The following is a 21703-nucleotide window of genomic DNA, read 5'->3' on the forward strand; positions in this document are numbered from 1 at the left end:
AATAGGGCGAGCATGGTTGGATGTCAAGTTACTAGTACGTCCCACCCTACTAGCCAGAGTCAGCTGGAAGTGCCAACTCTCTTCGTTTGTTGGCAGCACGACTAGCGCGCACATTAACAGCTTGTTTGACATACTTCTTGCGTTGTGGGTTTCTCTTTACCCACTCTTGATACTCTGGCCATTGTGCAAATGCTTCAGCACGCCGCATGATCTCACCATTAATATCATCTCCAGACATTGATACCCCCGGGAGTAACTTATTCAAATCTTGACATATGGTTCTTTCCAAGGAAGCCTGCATGGCTCGTCTTGCCGCATCTTGAATTATACGACAACTTTCTTGGTGTTGAGTTAAAATCATATCCACAATGAATGAACGATGTGCATTTGTCAACACAGCACTGTCGACCACAATGAGGTTAGCTCACGTACGACGATTATTTCGACGGTGGCGGCGGTGCCTTTTTGGTGATATGGAACCTTGCACAGAAGGTTTTGAAACCATAATTTCTGATGATATGGGATCAGAAAGGGTTGCAGTTGGGTCGACATGACCTTTCCTGATGTCATCATTGGTGAGACCAATTCCTTGCCACCTAAGCACACGTCCATGTTCAACCAAACCGGGATTATAGACCGGAGATGGGATGAACTCAGGAGCCTCAACTCGTAGCTGAGGTCTAGTATGTGACTCATTTTTAGAGGATGATGTATTATATTCCATCACCACTTCTTTCCCTTTGTCCATGGACGGTTGAAGAACCTCCTTTTCCACCATGGCGGCCTTTCCCTTATTACAGGGTTGTGGATGTTGATGTTGATCTACCAATACCACCTCTTCATTTGGACTAATTGGATTTGTTGTTGTCACTGTTTTGGTTGGTGGTGCCCCAAGTATGCTTGGAACAAGTTTTGATGACCACACCCCCAGCATATTGGGAGGTGTCAAAGTAGGAGTTGTCTCTTTTGGAGTTGATGTAGAGGAAGCCCTTGACTGTACAAACTTGGTTGGAGGTGCTTGCTTGATGCAGATAGGCCACTCCCCAAGGGTAGTTTGACGAAACTTTGCTTCTACCTTGTGGTCAACAGATTTATTGGCCTTCGGCTTGGAGAAACCAGGAGGACCTGAGCTGGAGGACGCAACCTTGTGCACCTTGTTAGGGTGTTCTTGGGAGGCTGATGCTCTTGACCTCGCAGCCATCCTCCTTGCCCTTCGCTTTGCAGCTTTAGACACAACTGGAATGAAACCATCATGAGGTTTGGAGTTGACCTCCTGCTCAAGCCCAATCATGGCTGGTGATGCAGCTGTGGTACGCAGGGAGCCAGCACTATCGCTAGCATGGAGAGGTCCCAGTGGCACATCCAGCCAAAGCGAACCGATGCGGAGCGTGATGAAGTCTTGAACGCGTCCAGCCATACCTTCATTTAGAAGACCATATATAAGTTTCATTTTGAAATATATGTGGGGAATTTTTTTATCCACATATTTGAAAAATAATAGCATATCGAAGCTATTTTATGTGATCATATTGGAACTCGAAGATGAGGGGAAAAGTAGGTCCCACTGGGCGTGCCAGAATCTGATGTCAGGAAAACGGACGGCAAAAAGCGCCATCTCCACGTCAACAGAGACAAGTTTTAATTTAGATATAATAGAGTAAATAATACAGGTATTGCAGGTCCATACTTCCATAATTCTTATATTTACATAAAAATTATGTTAATTACATCTCCGTAGAGAAAACCCCTGATTAAGAGTTCCAACATAAAAATAAAAAAGTACAACATATGGATTCCTATTACATGACTATATATACACTACAAGAAACTAATAAATGTTCATGAGTTAATTTAAGAACGTGGGTACCGACGTTCTTAATTGAGTTATGTTCGTGGGTTAAGTTAAGAACATGGGTACCCACGTTCTTAAATTAAATTCGTGGGCTCGTGGTAAAACCGTCGAACTTATCGTATTAGGAACGTGGGTACCTACATTCTTAACTTAAATTCGTGGGCTACGTAGATACCGTCGAACTTAACCCAAAAACCTAAATCTCTCACCCCGCGCGTCTCTCTTCTTTCCCTCTGTCTACCGCACGCGCCCGTGGCTAGCTGCCAGCCGCGCGCCCGCCGCCACCCCGCGCCCACCCCACTGCGCGCCGGCTGGCGCGCCGCCACCCAGCGCGGCCCGCCCTCGCCACCCTGTGGCCCCGCCACCGCCCCGCTGCCCCACCGTTAAGGCAGGTGATGCGGCCGACAAGGGGGCGGCGTCCAGGAACCCACAAAATCACGTCGTGGTGGGGAGGCACGGGATTCGGATCCGGCCGTGGCCACACCCGGACCCCATCGAGGTGATGCGGGCGCAACGGATCATGGAGCGTGTGCAGGAGGAACAGCGCCGCTGGTACGGCGTCAAGGAGCCGGGGCAGGTGCTCGCCGTCACCCCGACCTACTCACGCGCGTTCCAGGCGCTCCACCTCACCGGCCTCCTCCACTCACTCCGTCGGAATCCTTGCGCATACTGGCAAGGCAGACCAACTGCTGCTCAGCGAGGAGGACAAGCAGAATATGCCTCTTCCAGTCCATGGCCCTGCTTGCAAGTCCTCAGGGCATCTGATTGGATGGCACACGTTCAACTCATTGCCCTTCTCTAGGAAGACGGCCACAGTTGTTGGTGAAGCAGCCCCTATTCTGCCCAGGGATTTCTAGTGGGCTAGTTTTGTGTTGAACTCGAGGATGCTGTGGAAGGAGGCTGACGGCAAGCCTGACTGGGTGAAGGATCTTGATGCTGTGGGCGAGAATGGCGAGGAGATTGAGAACCCACTTACTCAGTTGAATGATCCGTCCTCTGTTGAGCCACTGGGCAACTGTGGGAAGAAGGTCATATTGTGGTGGCTTCGTGTTGAAGCACGGGCTGATAGCAAGTTTCCTGAATGGTGAGTTTTTTATTAGGAACGTCGGTACAACCACATAAGCACACTGCCATCTGGAATATGCACTGATTGTAATAACCATTGTTTCTAGGAAACAGGCACTATCTTTACTCATCACCAGAAGACAATGATCTTGGATGCTGATGCTGGGAATCATAGAAGGAAGATCGTTGCTTTCGTGGGAGGACATGATCTATGTGGAAGCCGATATGATACACCAAAGCACACTCTATTTCGAACTCTTCAGACATTTCACAAGGAAGACTACTACACCCAAATTTTGCGGTGAGCGTAGTTTTCCACATTTACCGTATCAAACTGAATTTACTAAGAACCTTATGCAATGGCCACAAAAGAATTCCATCCTTGTTGTTCTGGAACTTTGTTCCATTTTGTTTTTCCTTTATTAGGAGACAGGAATCTTGTCGCGATTTTGTTAGATCCTCATGTGCCGATAATTTACTCTCAGGTTGAAGATGCTCGCGGCCCAAGAGAGCCATGGCATGACTTGCATTCCAAGATCGACGGTCCAGAAGCATACGATGTCCTGAAAAACTTTGAGGAGCGCTGGTTAAAGGCATCAAAGCGCAGTGCCGCTAAGAAACTGTCAAAATTGTCGAGGTCGCATAATGATTCGCTGCTGTGGATCAACAAGATACCTGATATTATTTCTATTGACGACGAAATCTATTCAAATGACGATGATCCAGAGAGATGGGACATGCAGGTAAGTCTACCAAAGGGCTCCATAAATCACTGCAAAATAAATAATTCTGACATTCATGGTCGAGCCCTGAGCAAATTTCACCTTGAAAGCAGATTTTCCGATCAATTGATTCGAATTCTGTCAAGGGTTTTCCAAAAGATCCACGGGAGGCCACTAGTAAGGTAAATGTACTAGACTATACCTATGTTGACCACATATGCAGTGCTTCATTGTTTGTGCTTAATACAAACTTTTGCTTTGATTAACAGAATCTTGTTTGTGGGAAAATGTACTGATTGATATGAGCGTGCATACAACATATGTGAATGCCATCCGAGGTGCTCAACATTTCATCTATATTGAGAACCAGTACTTCCTTGGCTCTTCATTTAACTGGGATTCACATAGAGATGTTGGTGAGCATAAAAATCTACTTCTCCCTTATGATCATCTGAAGTTTCCAAAATTCAGGACTGTGAAGTACAGTACATTGCAGGTGCTAATAATCTGATACCCACTGAGATAGCACTGAAAATTGCAAACAAGATTTATTCGAATGAGAGATTTTCAGCTTATATAGTAGTTCCAATGTGGCCTGAGGGCAATCCTACTGGTACTCTTACGCAAAGATTCTTTATTGGCAGGTTAGGTCTTAGAACCCATTTTTTGTCTATGTTAGAATTTGGCTTGTATTAGGATTTTTTCACCTTGTTTAGGATCAGTGTATTATCTCTTCCATAAACCTTTAGTCGTGTGCCACCCTCTGTGGCGAGAAAATTGGAAGTTTGCGGTTGCCAACAGTGGGCTTTGCAAAATTGCCATTTTCCATATACTCTTTTTGAAACAGCATAGTAACTTATCTCATGTAACTCGTTTTTCTTTCCTTTTACAATGTAGAAAATGACAATGCAAATTATGTATGAGATAATCTATAAGGCCATGAAAGAAGTAGGACTAGATGGTACATATGAGCCACAGGATTACCTGAATTTCTTCTGCCTTGGTAACCGTGAAGCCGAGGACACTACTTGCACATCTAGTGGACCATTCTCAACCAGTAACCCACAGGTTAGACTGCATACTATTGTTCTGTTTTCTGCTGCTGATTCCGGTACACTTTAGAAATGCCCAAAACTGAAGGAGGTACTGATTTCCCCAGAAAAATACAATTATGCTGCAGCTTGGATATCCAATCAGGACCAAGCTCGGAATAATAGGAGATTCATGGTGTATGTGCACTCGAAAGGCATGATTGTGGATGATGAATATGTGATAATTGGATCCGCTAACATCAACCAGAGATCCATGGAAGGAACTAGAGATACAGAGATTGCAATGGCTGCATACCAACCCCAGCATACATTGGCAAATATGCTTTCTGCTCCTCGTGGATAGGTAATATGCCTCAGTTCTGATAACTGTGATAAGTTGGTAACTTGGTATTGCAGTACTGCCGCAGTGCTACCTTGTTTTGTATATCATATTTTCTGTGGCAAAATGACAAAAACAGAAGTTCATATCACAATTTTAATTGTGTTATTTCCCTTCCAACCTTCCAAGAACACCTAGGAGATTTTTTCCGGTAATTCGTAGTAGAACTATGTATGGTTTCCTTAGGAAGAAAATGGAGTTCACAATGTGGGCCAAGCCAATGGCACAAACATTTGTTGCTTACAGAAATGGGACTATATGTTAAACTAGGAATATCCAGAAAGAGATCCTAGTGCTAACGAGTTTTTTTTCTATTATAGTGCTAAATGCTAAACAAAACTAACTCACTAGCTAACACCGTACATCCCTATAGAGGCAACACAGGAAAATATTGTATTTTCATATAGAGACAAATGAGCTTTGCTAATCTGGTGTGCTTTCACCTGCAGATTTTCGGGTACAGGAAAATACAGTGTACGTGTTGAAACTGTTATCCTGCCCCAGGTTGGGATAGACGGTGGTACATTCGTGTTGGTAGAACTGTGAGAAGAAAAGATGGGAAAACTTTGCTTTCTTGGCTGTGATGATTATCTGCTCAAACAAGACATGCAAATTGCAAAACTCTTAAAGGATAGTATTAGTTCTATTTGTTCATATAGTTCTACAGCTAGTTGTTTCTTGCTTTGTTCATGGATTGCAATACTGGATAAGATCATGATGGATGTTGTGTGTGTTTTAATCACCATTTCTAAAATTTATTCTATTGGTAAGACGATTCTAAGATATAGGTCGGAGATGGATTCCTTGCATATACATAAATAGATAAAGAAGCAACCGGTTTATAACAAAAATATGTCTTCTATTTTGCCTGTTGCCCAATTCTCTTTTAGTGTAGCCTACTTACAATAATTAAAAGAAGAGTTGGTGTCTGTTTGAGTAGACAACTAAGTGCATATATAAGTACGTGCATGATTTTGATTACTAATTGTGATTTTGATGATCTTTCTTTTGAAGACGGTCTAACATATAAGCGCATGATTTAGATGAACGGAATTACTATTGTGCCATTTCTGAAGAATCTTACTGATTTCTCTTGCCTTCTTAGAACAACATGGGAAGAAGTGATGATGACAGTCCATCGCCGCCAAGAGGTCACAAGAGAAGAACTTGCAGCCCAAGTCCTCGTGGTAGTTATGGAGGCCATGGCAAGCGCCCCACAACTAATCTTATGGTGACGAATCTTGGTCCGGATTGTAGGTAAGATTCTCTCTGCTCCTCCTGGATCAGAAGTAGAATGGATTTTATTTGGTGCTGCTGTCAATAGTTATTGAAGTGGTCAAGATAAAATATGTACTAATATTGGAATTCATCAAAGGGAATACAATCAACATGCTTCTTAGGATTGAGTTTTTAATTTTGCTTGACTTCTAGTATCTTTTTCTCTTGCAAATAAAAAAGCATGTTGATCTTGTTTAGTTTTCAAATTCTTTGCCTTGAATGTAGCTCATGTACGAACAGATAGAATTTGTAAATATATGTACAGTTCTATCTAGCTATTCTGAGGGATTTGTAATGCATTGTGCTTTGTAGGTTATGTCTTAATGAAGCATACCCCTCCCTTCCCTGATTTACTGTGTTTTTCGTTGAAAAGATCTTTTTGTTTTCAAGTTTATGATGTGCTTCATATTGCATATAACGATGAGAATGGATATTCATTGACACTACACAACTATAAATTTGTTGTTATCAGAACTGCAGGAGTTATCACCTTCGTGAACCATTTTGGTTTATTTTGTAGGATTCTAACTCTCATCAAGTGACTCCTCCCCTCACGATGACTTTGCGGACAGATGTCTCAATTATAGTGGTGGAGCTACGAACAACAATCCGATGTCCTGATCGAGAGCGATGGAGCTAATGTTTGAACTTGTGTGTTTGAACTTGTGAACTAAAAATGTGAACTATGGATGTGAATTTATGTGAATTTGTGAAATTATGTATTTGAACTTATGTGAATTTGTGAACTTATGTATTTGGACTTGTGTGAATTTGTGATATGAATATATATCCATGTGTTTGAAATTTGTATTGTATGTGATATTCTGTGTTGCATGTGATTTTATGTTTGTCTATTTTTTCATTTCTGTAATTTTTCTCTTTTTTCTGGAAAAGGGTTAAGAACGTGGGTACCCACGTTCTTAATGTTAAGAACGTGGGTACCGTCGAACTTAATGTGCAGCCCACGCAGACCCACGTAGACCACATAAGTTCGACGGCCACGCGTCCCCATCGAACTTAACAGTAAGAACGTGGGTACCATCGAACTTACTTCTCTAAATTCGATGGTCTCCGTTGAACATAAAAACACACGTTCTTAATGTTAAGTTCGACGGTACCCATGTTCTTAATGTTAAGGTCGACGGTACCCACGTTTTTAAAGTTAAGAACGTGGGAGCCGTCGAACTTACTTCTCTAAGTTCGTCCAAAAATCGCCATCGGCTATATTCGTCGGTACACCCACGTTCTTACGGTAAGTTCGACGGCTTATTACATTAAGTTCGACGGTTTGTCACCCACGTTCTTTAACCAGTTTCTTGTAGTGATAATAAAAGAAGATAGGTCTTCAGCTTTGACTCCATGTTGGTCGACGCTTCTGCAGTGATGTCATATTTATTTCAATTTGAACACAATATAGTGTTCAGTTATGTATGAAATCCGTGAATATTTTTGGATTATACACTGATTACTTTTAATTTATTTTACCACTAACATATTTATGTGTGCATTGTAACATATTTTAAGTAGATAGTTTATACATTTAATTGCACATTTGCAGCATGAACATATATAGAATCTTTACTTTCAACATATGGAATATCTATTTTCATTTGACATATAATTTAGCTCATTAAAATATACTATTCACGCATGGGGATTTTCATGACTAGTATTCTGGTAGGAGGATTTATTTCCTAATGCATAACCCTAACAGAGGTTTGTTCCTTTTATATATTCAATTTTACTACCAGCACAACTATCATGTAGGAATATAGTCTGTGTGATAGTTTCTTTTATATTCATTTTTACTATTAGCACAACTGTTTTATATGCTTATAATACACTTTGGAATTTAGGAATAGCCTATGCATAAACGAGGGGTTTGTCTATTTTTTTATCTTTATGCCATAAATATTTGGACGACAATAATGATGCATATGTGCAGCCTCTGTTTGATGAGCATTCTGTGGCACCAGTTAACTTTTTATAGTCATATTGCCATGTATAACTAGTGTGTGTAGATTTCATATAGCCTGCCCGTCACAACTTTTGGGTAGAGTTTGCCCTTTCATTTGTAATCAAGTTATTTGCTCAATTTGTTCATTTAGACCATAATGTGACGTTAAGTATTAATAATTCAGAATACGATCTTAATTTAATAGTTTGGGCATGCATGCATTTTGAGCTATTGCATATATATGCCGACCAGAATAATTTAATTTGGGTGTATGTATGTATGGTGCCAAACAACATTTTTTATTTTCTCGCAGGGAAATGGGCGACGATGGCCTGCTTCCGTATCAAATCAGAGAAACTTGATTTTTTTTATTTGACACCCCATGACACAGAATTTCAACTTCCACCGTTTAACTCATCGTTTTATACATATGCGCGGATTACAATTGTATTTATCATGATGCCGACTTCAACAACATGAATGGAAGAACATAACTCTTCCAATATATGAGGTCGTGTATGCGCGTGGAGGTTATCAAACTCGACGGTAAAGAAGACAAGGAACAGTGCAGCGATATAAGGGGCTTTTCTTACCTTGCAGTAGACCTTTCCGTTAGGCCACAACGGCGTATATGCCCTTGCAGTATGATCTCTCTCAAGGGTATGCCCTTGCGATTGTGTATAATCCGGTGACGTGATCTTCCTCAAGGGTATGCTCTTGAGGTCTTTGGAACCAGTTTCTCTCTAAGGTATGCCTTAGAGAGAGGTGATTGCTGAAGAATTTGTTGTTGATGAAACGCTACAGCAGGTTGATGGAGCTCTTCTCGCGATGTGACGGTGCCCTTTTTTTTGTAGCGGGAGAACGCAGCAGCCTGAGCGGAAACGATGTGAGCAGCAGACTAGTCTATCAGCCTGACGTCGATTCCTGATCTCAGCAGCCTGGTGGTCCTTTTTTTGTCTACCCCCTGTAGCCTGACGGTGACCTCTTATTTATAGGCGCAGACGCGCTGCAGACATCGTGGCCGTGCAGTGCAGTTGGCGTGCGGCGTGCGCGGAGACGTGCAGTCAAATCGTGGTCGTGTCTTCGTGACTCGAGCGGAAGAAGGAAATATATAAATTTAAATTTTATCTGGTGTGCATGCGGGGTGGAGGATTGTGCAAAATGACAACTGCTCATTCACGTACATGAGACATGACGGATCATACGCGTGAAAATGGGTGCAAGCCGCCTGACGTGCGTTGACTGTGAGCCAACTGAACCGTGCTCTAATTTGCTTCTTCTTTCTTTTCGTTTCTTTTTTGTTTCTTTTTTATGTATTTTTGTTTTATTTCTGTTTTCTTTGGCCGCACGTATCTTATTTCCTCTTCTTTCTTTTTCTTTTTCTCTTTCTCTTTTTTTTCTTTCATTTTATTTATTTTAATATATTATATATTATTGTTATTATTATTTTAGAGAAGACTACTTTGCAGTATTTAACTATATATGTATATAAAAGTAAGTTGAAATTTTTATTGGCTCTATTTACACTTACGACGAACGGTCATTTGCATGTCATATTTCCCGCCATTTGTTTATCTAGCTAAATAAATTTGTATTTAGCCGGCGCTATATATGTCATATTCTATGGGGAATGTTTATTGGCCATATATTTACATTGGTATATTTTTTATTCCATACATATTTCAATATTTTGAAGTGCTAAACTTTTAGAGCACAAGGAGATTAGAAGCCATGGCTACTTTAAATATTCATATATTATTTATAGAACATTTGCTTATTTCATATGAATCAAAATTTAGTGGTCACATGAATCAAAGTTATTTAGCCCACATAGCATATATTTTGATGAGGCCAAAATCCATGTCAACAATAAACAAGTCTTTGTCAATTGTTTTAGTGAAGAGAGTAGGGTCAGTTTTTCTGATTTTAAAACCATTAGTGATAAGAAAGTCTCTTAGGCATTCATACCATGCTCTTGGGGCTTGTTTGAGCCCATAAAGCGCCTTTGAGAGCTTATAAACATGTGTAGGATACTCATTGTCTTCAAAGTCGGGAGGTTGCTCAACATACATCTCTTCCTTGATAAGACCATTGAGGAAGGCACTTTTCACGTCCATTTTATATAAGATAACTAAGTTAACTTAGATTATCCCCCGTTAGAATTTATCTAGCTTTATAGATTCTATCTTATCTTATCCTAACCACTTTGCTTATTCTCTCCTAGTGAAACAACCATTATCTAGTACAAATTAATTAGATCCTATTTGGTCTAATCTAGTCATGCCAAACTAATCTAGATCTTATCCAATCTAATGTGAGTCACTTAACAAGTTCACACTAGTGAAATAAACTGGATCCTACTCCTATGAACCTTGTTCTCCCCTAATGCACTTAAACCTAAACTAGTGCCTTAGACCAACTCGACCATGAACAACAACTTGAGCAACATAATAGGTTACATAACCTATCCAACCAATCTAGAAGCAAACAACCAAACCAGAATCTCACTAATCTCATTTAACTCATAGCCACCTACTAAACTAGCTGCTCTATCCACTAAAGTGTTACTTACAAATCTATCTTAACCTCTAGTCCCTAACCCGGATGAAGACACCAAAGCTCGAGAAGGAAAATATCAACCTCGTTAAGGAAGAATAGGAGTCAAGCCAGACCCCCAAAGGGAGCTAGATCCACAATCTTGGATGGAGTCTTTCCTTACCCTATTCTTTCTTACCCAAACCTATCTATGCTTTAAAGACATCTTTTATCCTACATAATAAAGTGGCTATTCCTATATATACCCATGCTGTCCTAATCACCTGATAATTTATGATATAGACTAAAAAATATCTTTTGGTATTAAAACCAATTAGAAACTGAAACATAGACTACAAACCAAACAAGTTGCATCCCCTTTCGTACAAATCTTGAGGACGAGATTATTTTTAAGGCGGTAGAATTTGTAACACCCAAAATTCTATTTTGTGATTTATAAAGGTTTCTCCAAATGAATTGAATTAAAATGTCTTCTAATAATGATTTCCTTCCTTTATAAAGTATATCTCTCTAAATGATTTAATAATAACTTGCTATTCAAAACTTAGAAAAAGTTAAATAAATCATGGTGGAGATTTTATATCTCCTAAATTAAGTAAGCAATGAATATTGAGGTTTGGACGAACCTTTAATTTAATCATACATCCAAAATAGTATTTCCTAATAATGTGTGTTCCATAAATTAAGGATTTGCCTAAACATATAAAATAAACATGACATGTACCTCATACTGGATATTTTGATTGTTGCATCTTAAAACTGAAACTTCAAATTCCCATTTGAATTATGAGTTTGAACTTGAAATTAAAAGGAGAATAGAAAATAAAACAGAAAATAAATAAAAATAGAAAAGAACCTTATCTAGGCCTCCTGGGCTGATATACCCGCATGGGTCCACTCCCCCCTTCATATGTGGACCCTAGTCCCCCACGCAGGCCCACTAATCTCCGCGGCTCGATCCCGGTTTCCCACTGCGCAGCCCACTTCTGCAACTCCCTCCCACCGCGTGCGCTCGGTCACTATCCGCAGGGCCGGTATGTCAGTTAACTCCCTAGTTCACTTATTTGTGGGCCCCTGTGGTCAGTCCCTTCTTCTCTTCATAATCTCGCACGCGCCACACCATAGCTGCCTCCCCGCTTCCTCGGGGTTCTGTTGCAACAACTCATGGATCTCGCAACCGACCTTCTCGGCTCGGACTCGCCCTCCCTCGACGCATATATGGGTCGAGCCGTGACCCCTGTGCCCAATTGTGCGTCACCATGTCTGAGAAATAGAAAGGACAGGGGACAGCCCGCCGTCATTGCGATCTGCTCCCTGGGCCGTATGTCCTTGACGGATGGCACCAGCGGGATCACTAGGGACCCTAGTACTTGGGCAAAGGAGTTGCCGACACCGGGGATCGCTGGAGTCGCGAGAATTGCTCGTTGTTGCTTAACTTCATCGACAATCCCCAGCGCGCCGTGGCCGTCAAGAATTTCCCTGTGAATTCCGGTGAGAGCCTTTTCCGCAGCTTCCCCATGTCCCCAATTCGGTATAACATTATTTTTATTAGGAAATTGAGTTCCCGGGCGGGCGGGCTGCCGTTCTAGCCATGGCGCCGTTGCGGCGCTGGCGTCTCTTCCTGCTTTCGGCTGGGGGTGTGTGTGTGAGGGAGAGGGAGATCTGACCGTTAAATCCGATCACGGAGGGACATGGATCCACCGTTGGATCGTGGTGAACGGCAGGGATTAGCTTGTCATAGGTGTCCAGCCGAAGTCGATCAGAACCGTTGATCGAAAAGCACGTGATCGAGGTTAGCTCCGGGCACTTTAAATCTGGTCCGTTGATTGCTTGTTGGGCGGTCACAATTAAATCAGAAGCGCGTCCCTCGTCTGTGTAATCAAAGCCGGTGATTGGGTGATGGACGGTCAAAACTGGGTCTCGGTTATTTAAAACACTAGGCGACGGATCTCGATCCGATGGCTACCTTTGAATACCGATTCGCATTAAGGGCAATTCTAACCTGGTCGTGGGATCTGATCTGGACGACCAGAATCATCCAATACCCCTTCGCCATGCACTTTGACATATGAGACCCTATGCTTTTCACAAACTAACATGTTGTCCTGTGCTCAGTAATGGGACCCTCGGGTTAGGTTTCGAAATTGCAAACCAGTCCCTAGAAATTTGAAGAAACGCCCCTAGAAGTAATCTTAATATAAAATTTATACTTAAAATATCCCTAAAACTTGTTTAATTCATATTTTGTTCATTTTAACTCCGATTTAGTCTGTTCTAGTTGCATTAACTTTGTAATAATATTGCATAAGCTTTTGTAACGATATTTTATCAGATAATATGTTTGTAAAAATAAATATGCATTTAACCTATGTCTAATAGATTAATCCTTCTAATCAAAGTTAATCCGTCAATAATTATAATCTGACTAAAATATGATTTCCAATTAAGATATAACTTAAATTAGTTATTTCTTTAATATCTTTTCTCACTTGATTTTTATTAATCAACATATAATATAGTGTTAGTGTTTAAACACCTTAAACTTTAGAAAACTATATCTTTTGAACCATAACCCTGATTTTAATACTTCTCGAACCTACAATCTCGTAGCATCACATAGAAGATTCTTACGCCATTTGTTCTCATGATTGTTGTATTGTTATTTTTATGTACTCTTTGTTTATTTGTATGTTTTGCTACGAGTAGCGGTGATGTCACGGGAATCTGAAGACTAACTTGGTACCTAGAATCTCGAGTCCCAGGCAAGTTGTGTCCTTGATCACTTTTTTTACCTAATAATGTTCCTGTTAATCAATGTGACATGCTCAGGTTAATTTTATGGGACCCAATAGGTTTCCCTAGCATTGTTTATCCCTTACCTTGCAAACAGAAGCACTATTGGGTAGTTTTGCTATTGCTCCACCTAGTTTTGGGAAATTAATGTTATATTATGATCATGTTCTAGTTATACTGTTGTTTTAATTATTGTTCATGAGAAGATCATTGTGTTAATTGGAACATAGAGCGACCACCCGGGAAAACAGTGCTACCACAAGGGTGGTATGGGACACCATTGCTGACTAATTAGGAAAGCTAGTGGAAGACTACCTTACCTGAAAGGGGCAAGGGCGGTAGAGGAGCTACATATAGGGAGGTTCTCGGGTCGATTATGCTGTGATGTCTTTTCGGGCGTGGGATTCCTATATTGCCCTTCTCAGAAACCGTAGCGGGTTTTCAGAAGCTAGTAGAACTTTGTAAAGGCCTCATAGTGGTACCCTGCCTCGTCTCCTCGGTAGAGATGAATGAGAAGTCGTGATCCCTTGGCAAATGGGTAACATGACTTATGAGTAAAGATGTGCAACCTCTGTAGAGTGTAAAACTGGTATATCAGTCGTGCTCATGGTCATGAGCAGCTCGGACCCTCACATGAGTAATTTATGGAACTAAACTTAATTTGTCATATGTATTGCATTGTGGGTGTTATTATTAATCTTGATCTCTTATTTATTTGGGTTGGTATCTACTTTTACTTAGTAACTGCTAATAAATTTTTGACCAACTCTAAAAGCAATGCTCAAATTTAACCATCTCCTTTGGTAAGCCTTACACTTCACATGAGCTCCCACCTTTGGTGAGTTCATGCAAATTATTCCCCACAACTTGTTGAGCGATGAACGTATGTGAGCTCACCCTTGTTGCACTCACATCCCCCAAGTCAAGAACAGGTACCACAGGATGAGGCGCATGAAGGATGCAGTGATGAGTTCGTGAGTGGTTTAGGCCGTCATCTCCCAGTCAACTTTGTGTTGCTGGATCGTTGTCTTCGTATGATGTAATTATTTAACTACTTTGTACAGAACTCCGTTATATATATTAATGATGTGACATTCGTTTCTGTAACATGAGTCATCATATGTGTGAGACTTGATACTAGCACACTTGGTGAAGTTCGTGCCCGGGTTTTGGACCCCTAAAACCCGGGTGTGACACAAGAATTTCTTTAAGGTTTCTTGGGTTTGTGATTTTTCCTGCAAAAAGAACACCCAAGTGAAGCAAGAATATTCATCCACAATTACAAGACAATATTTACTCCCGTCGATGCTTATGTAAGCAATCGGGACGAATAGATCCATGTGGAGTAGCTCAAGCGGCCTATTGGTCGTCATGATGTTCTTGTGTGGATGATGAACTCCAACCTGCTTCCCTGCTTGACATACATGTTGGGGGTATGCTTCGTCGCCGAAGATCCTGTAAGAAGAGACACCTTCGGCAGATCCTTTCAAAAGCAGTGCCGAAGCTATCATCCATAAAGCTTCGGCATAGTGGCATATCTCAAGACGAAGAATTGCACCGACTTAAAGATGAAATGACCGATTGATACATGAGAGTCTGTGTCATAATCATAATCTTTTGTAAAGGGCATGAATGTAATATCTCACGGGCTGCGTCCCGTGCCTATAAATAGGTGAACAGTACCCCCGTACTATTCACGCTATCTTGTAATCGCTCGCACGCAATACTTGGATTCTTGCCTTCTGTCAAACCGAAGGTATAAATGTAGTTAAATATTGTATTTTAATATTCAAATTCGTATGATGAAATATATGGATGATATTATGTGCTTGCTTATATTATCTTTCATGTTTCATGTTTCATATATTTCATCTTTCATTATCTTATAACTTTGATCACGAAGGTATGACCTTCATGACCTTCGTCCGAAGATCGTTATGTCCTAAGGGGAATAATGCTTCGAAGGACGAAGGACATTAACATTTAATATTCTGTGTTGCCTTGTTCTTGACTCTTAGCATTTGAGAACAAGTCCCCAACATTGGCGCCCACCTCCGGTGAACTCACTTCCACTTTTTGAGCTGATGGCTTCGTTCAACAATCAAGCTGAAGCTGCTTCAGCTACGAAGCTGGTGCTCCCGATAACAGGCAGTTCATGCTCAGAGCCGGCCAATAAGAAGCAGAAGAAGGAGGCCCAGAGAAGGGTACAACATGTTGGGGTGCAGGGACCCTTCATCAAGTCAAAATGGTCCCACATCCCAATTACCTTCTCCCAAGAGGACCTTCAGCTCAAGGATTACCCTCACAATGATGCTATGGTCATATCTTGTGTCATCAAGGGATTTCTAGTCCACAATATTCTGGTTGATACAGGCAGTGCAGCGGATATCATATTTGCTAAGGCCTTCAGACAGATGCAAGAGCCAGAGGATAAAAACCATGATGCTACACACCCTCTTTGTGGTTTCGGAGGAAGGCAGATTGTAGCACTTGGCAAGATCACAATGCGAGTGACCTTCGGATTTGTCCACAATACAAGAACTGAACAAGTTGTGTTTGATATTGTTGACATGGAATACCCCTACAATGCAATCATTGGTCGTGGAACACTCAATGCATTCGAAGCAATTCTTCATCCAGTATATCTATGCATCAAGATACCTTTGGATCAAGGGCCTATTGCTATTCATGGAAGTCAGGAAGCTGCCAGAAAGGTTGAAGGAAATTGGACAGACTCAAAAGCAATCCACAATATAGATGGAGCCGAAGCTTGTGAACAGTATAAGTACAGAAGAGAGAAGGCTGCTTCGGCTGATCAACCGAAGCCCATGCTTCTATGTGAAGACATAGCAGAGCAGAAGGTATTGCTGGGGTCCCAATTATCTGAAGAGCAGGAGAAAACCTTGATAAGGTTTTTATTTAACAACAAAGATGTTTTTGCATGGTTAGCCAACGATCTCTGTGGTGTCAACAGGGACGTCATTGAGCATTCACTCAATGTCGATCCATCCTTCAGATCCAGGAAGCAAAAGCTTCGGAAAATGTCTGACGATAAAGCCAAAGGTGCTCGGAACGAAGTAAAAAGACTTCTCAGTGCTGGTGTCATCAAAGAAGTAAAATACCTAGAATGGCTAGCCAACACTGTTATGGTGAAGAAGGGCAATGGTAAATGGAGAATGTGCATTGATTTTACTGATCTGAACAAGGCTTGTCCAAAGGATGAGTTTCCATTACCAAGAATATATTCTCTAGTAGATGCAGCAGCTTCGTCAGAGCTCATGAGTCTACTAGATTGTTATTTAGGCTACCACCAAATCTGGATGAAGAAGGAAGATGAGCCAAAGACCAGCTTCATAACCCCCAGTGGTACATATTGTTATCTTCGGATGCCTGAGGGGCTCAAGAATGCTGGAGGAAGCTTCAGCAGGATGACAACCAAGGTTCTTCATTCTCAGATAAGCAGAAATGTACTAACATATGTTGATGATATCATAGTGAAGAGCACGAAGCAAGAAAACCACATTACTGATTTGCAGGAAACATTCGCTAATTTTAGGCAAGCTGGCCTGAAATTAATTCCAGAAAAATGTGTCTTCGGAGTGAAGAAGGGCAAGTTCCTTGGCTGTCTAGTTTCAACGAAGGGGATCGAAGCCAACCCAAGCAAGATCGAAGCTATCCTTCAAATGGAGCCGCCAAGCACAAAGAAGGGGGCCCAACGACTGACAGGAAGACTGGCATCTTTGAATCGATTTATATCTAGATCAGCAAAAAGAAATTTACCATTCTTTGAAGTACTAAAGTCAGCTGAAGTTTTTCAATGGGGCCCAACTCAACAGAAAGCTTTCGAAGAGCTGAAGCAATACCTGATTGATTTAACAACATTAACTCCACCTGTGCTAGGGGCTCCATTGCTATTGTATGTGGCAGCTTCGCACTCTGCAGTGAGTGCGACGCTTGTACAAGAGAAGCTTGAAGGACAAGCTAAAAAACAAGTCCCAATATACTTTGTCTTCGAAGTTTTGAGTTTATCAAAGAAAAACTATACAGAATTGGAGAAGATGTTGTATGCTGTGTTAATGGCGTCCAGGAAGCTTCGGCATTATTTTCAAGCATATCACATAATTGTTCCTTCATCACAGCCCCTGAAGGATATCATGAGGAATAGAGAAGCTACTGGAAGGATTGGAAAGTGGGCCGCAGAGCTTAATGAATTCACTATTGACTACGTGCACAGATCTTCAATTCAATCCCAAGCGCTAGCAGATTTCATCGCTGATTAGACGCCAGGGGCTCATGAAGAGAGGACAAGCAAAGATGTCGAAGCTTGGACAGTGTTTTGCGATGGTTCTTGGGGATCCTTCAGTGCAGGAGCAGCTGCGGTCCTAGTGGCACCTTCAAAAGAAAAACATGTTATGCAGTCAAACTGGATTTCAGTTGCACAAATAATATTGCTGAGTACGAAGCACTTCTATTGGGGCTTCGGAAACTAAGGGCAATGGGAATAAGAAGGGCCATCCTAAAGACTGATTCTCAAGTTATTGCTGGCAACGTGGACAAAAGTAGCAAGGCACGAGATCCAAAGCTTGAAAGATATCTGGATACAATTCGAAGGTTGGAAGCTTCCTTCAAAGGTTTTTCTGTCAAGAATATTCCAAGAGGTGAAAATGAGCATGTAGATTTGCTAGCCAAATCAGCGGCTCAGGGGCTCCCCCTACCCTCGGAAGTATTTTTTGAAACAATAAAAGCACCTTCGGTTGAGCTCATGGAAAGAGCAGTGCTTACTATTTCTCCAGTACACAGTGAAGATTGGAGAACTGAAATAATATCTTTCCTCCAAGGCAATTGTCTTTCATGTGATGAAGCTTATAACAAGAGAATGGAGGCAAGAACAAGACCATATGTGATAATAGAAGGGGAATTGTATAAACATGGAGTTTGTTCACCACTCTTCAAGTGTTTATCAAGAACTAAAGGTATGGAATTAATGAAAGAGATACATGCAGGTCTGTGTGGATCTCACATTGGATCTAGGCCCTTGTTGGGAAAAGTTTTTCGACAAGGATTTTACTGGCCGAAGGCAGCTTCGGATGCAGCAGAATTAGTCCAAAAATGTGAAGGCTGTCAAAAATGTGCAAGAGACCAGAATCAACCTTCATCTCTCACTCAGTTAATACAGCCCACTTGGCCATTGCAAAGGTGGGGCCTCGAATTGCTAGGCCCACTTCCACCAGCACAAGGAAGTCTAAAATATGTTGTGGTGGCGGTAGAGTATTTTTCCAAGTGGATTGAGGCGAAGCCTTTAGCCACAATAACTTCGGTCACCGTCTAGAAATTCTTCTGGCAAAACATTGTTTGTCGCTTCGGAGTGCCGAAGGCTATTACTGTAGACAACGGAACATAGTTCGATGCTGAAGTTTTCAAGGAATTCTGTGAACAAATTGGCACGAAGATTCATTTTGCATCAGTCAGACATCCGGAGTCAAATGGACTTGTTGAAAGAGCTAATGGCATTATAATGACGGGAATAATGAAGTTAATCTTCAATCAGCCCAGAGGAAAGTGGCCAGATGAATTGATCAAAGTGGTGTGGAGCCACAACACAACAATATCAAGGTCAACAGGTTTTACACCATTCAAACTATTGTTTGGTGACGAAGCAATAACCCCAGAAGAAGCTAAGGCAGGATCAATAAGAACAGTGGCTTCGGCAGAGGACGAAGCTAATTATTCTGTGGCAAAAGATGCTATAGAAGGGATCAGGCTTCAGGCTGTGGAGAATATCAATAAATATCAAGCCGAAACAAAAAAATGGCGTGACAGAAAAGTTCGGCTAAAGAACATTAAGCCAGGGCATTTGGTACTTCGGAGAGTGGCCAACCCAGTTACAGTAGACAAGCTACAGCTGAAGTGGGAAGGACCTTTTCTGGTAGTATCTTCGTCAAGACCCGGTTCTTATAGATTGAAGGATATGGACGACAACGACATTCCTAGATCTTGGAATGCGGATGAGCTTCGGCGATATTATGTCTAGCTTGATGTAATCTTTTTATTTTTCCTATGGCACCCTTTTCCTTTCCAAAGGGGGAGAAAGGTTTTTAATGGGGCCATAGCATGTAATTTCTCTTTTTCTTATTCAGCTCTATGAGAGCAAAATCCCCCAAATATGTAAATGTAAAAATTGAGCATGCACCATCGAGTGTAGGGAAAAAGGAAAAAACAGGGAGAAGCTCGAAAGTCGTCCCTAAGGGGATGTAGAGCACTACGAAGCTACAAAAAGCCATTCCTAAGGGAGCGCTGCGTAAGTTTTCTGCTCAAAAGTCGTTCCTAAGGGAATGCAGAGCTTACAGCGAAAAGTCAACGCTGATACCGCCAAAATATAAGGAGAAGCGCGAAAAGTCAACGCGAATACCGCCGAAATAGAAGGCGAAGAAGTTCAAAAGACGTTCCTTAGGGAATGCAGAACTTACACCGAAAAATAAACAGTGCAGCCGAAAAATAAACGGCAAAGAGATTTCAGTCATTCCTTAGGGAATGAAGGTTGTGGATGAAGCTTCGGATGTGTGTGTTTGGGCATTCATTTGCACGATATATTACATCATACATTTGCATTCATAAACATTCATTTAGACATACATAGGATCATCATCATCATAACATACAAACACAGGCAGATGCTTCGGCTATAAACATAAGGCTTCGGCAAAAAGAAAAAGAAGCAGTTTCATGCTTCGTTGTGTACGAAAAGAAGGGAAGGTGTTTTTCGCCTTCGGCTCAAAAAAATACTAGTTTCGTCCACATCAAAGCAGTTCATACATGGATGAAAAGGTAAAAATATATTACAAGGTATGCACAAATTTACAGAATTAGTATTTGATTCTTAGATTACAAATATTTTTACAACGATATTAAAAGATTTTCTCTAGAATTTTTTCAGCAAGGTCTCCAGCTTTGACATCATTGAGCTTCGGATCACCTGTCAAGCTTCGGCTCATTGTTGCTCAGCATCGTCATCCTGTACATATTAAAACGGTATGAGAGAAGTGCAGAGTTCAAGGAGAAGGTAAAGTAATAGGCACAAATTTTTTACCGGCTTAAGGTGGCTTCGAGCTTCGTCGCCAACCATTTTTCGCCTGCCTTCTACCCAAATTTGAGTTATGAATCTATTTCCTATACTCCGAGCTAGGCTGGGGATATCAATTAAATCTGCCGGTGATAAGCTAAAATTTTGTTTGTTGACAATTTTTCCATGTGTACAGCCAGATTTCATAAAGGCAACAGCTGTGCCCCGAGAAGCTAGCAGAGCACAGAAATCGGCGTGTCCAGCTATAACTTCGTCGAGTGCATCAACTTCGCCCTCAATGTGTTCGAAGGTTTCCGGCAGGTTTTCAACCGAAGGACTGAATTTCTCAGCGCTGGCTCCAACCGAGTTGAAAACCTGCTTTAGCCGCTGCAGGCACTGGTTGCCGAAGTCTACGCATTTTTCTTGAAGTTCTTTCAGTGATTTCTGCAAATTTGAAATTTTCTCAGCTTCAGCTTCGAGTTTGGCTTCAAAATTTTCTTTTCCATGGAGAGTTCACTATTCAATCTAGCAATTTCGGCCTGGGCCTCCGCCAGTGAACCTTCCATGGTTTGAAGTGCGAAGTCTTTTTTTCTCCAGGGTATCCTCATGGTCTTTAATCTTCTTCTCCAGGCCCTCAATTATAATTTCGTTCTTTTTGTCCTCAAGGTCTTGTTGCATCCTCAGGACTTTGCTCAGCAGTAAGCTCTGATAAAAACAAGCTTAATCAGAAAACAATCTTCATATCAAAGTAATAAAAAGTTAAGTATTTTACCTTAAAGTTAGCATAAAATAGGCTACCGGCGATATGCTGCCGCCGGTACCTGCTGAGGTCTGCCTCAACCTTCGGGAGGCCAACACTCTTCGATAGAGTGCCGACAACCTTCGCCCCAGTGTGATCCCGAAGGCATCCTAAGCTTTCTTCGTTGACTCCCCCGAAGAGTAACGCACCTGGTCTGTACCCGCAAGATATAGCATACTCTTTCAGTTCT

At 41.5% G+C, this 21703-nt stretch overlaps 1 pseudogene across 1 annotated transcript; it reads left to right on the plus strand.

Annotated features, from left to right (window-relative positions):
* Positions 1 to 2328: 2328 nt before the first annotated feature.
* LOC109939254 (uncharacterized) lies at positions 2329 to 7065 on the plus strand (annotated as a pseudogene). The gene is made up of 9 exons (NR_147023.1): positions 2329 to 2936; positions 3025 to 3218; positions 3403 to 3660; positions 3753 to 3821; positions 3909 to 4055; positions 4537 to 4707; positions 4820 to 5034; positions 5520 to 6327; positions 6869 to 7065. The product of NR_147023.1 is annotated as an uncharacterized protein (transcript).
* Positions 7066 to 21703: the final 14638 nt, after the last annotated feature.

The sequence above is a fragment of the Zea mays genome, chromosome 5 (assembly GCF_902167145.1).
Source record: "Zea mays cultivar B73 chromosome 5, Zm-B73-REFERENCE-NAM-5.0, whole genome shotgun sequence".
Classification (NCBI taxonomy): Eukaryota; Viridiplantae; Streptophyta; class Magnoliopsida; order Poales; family Poaceae; genus Zea; species Zea mays.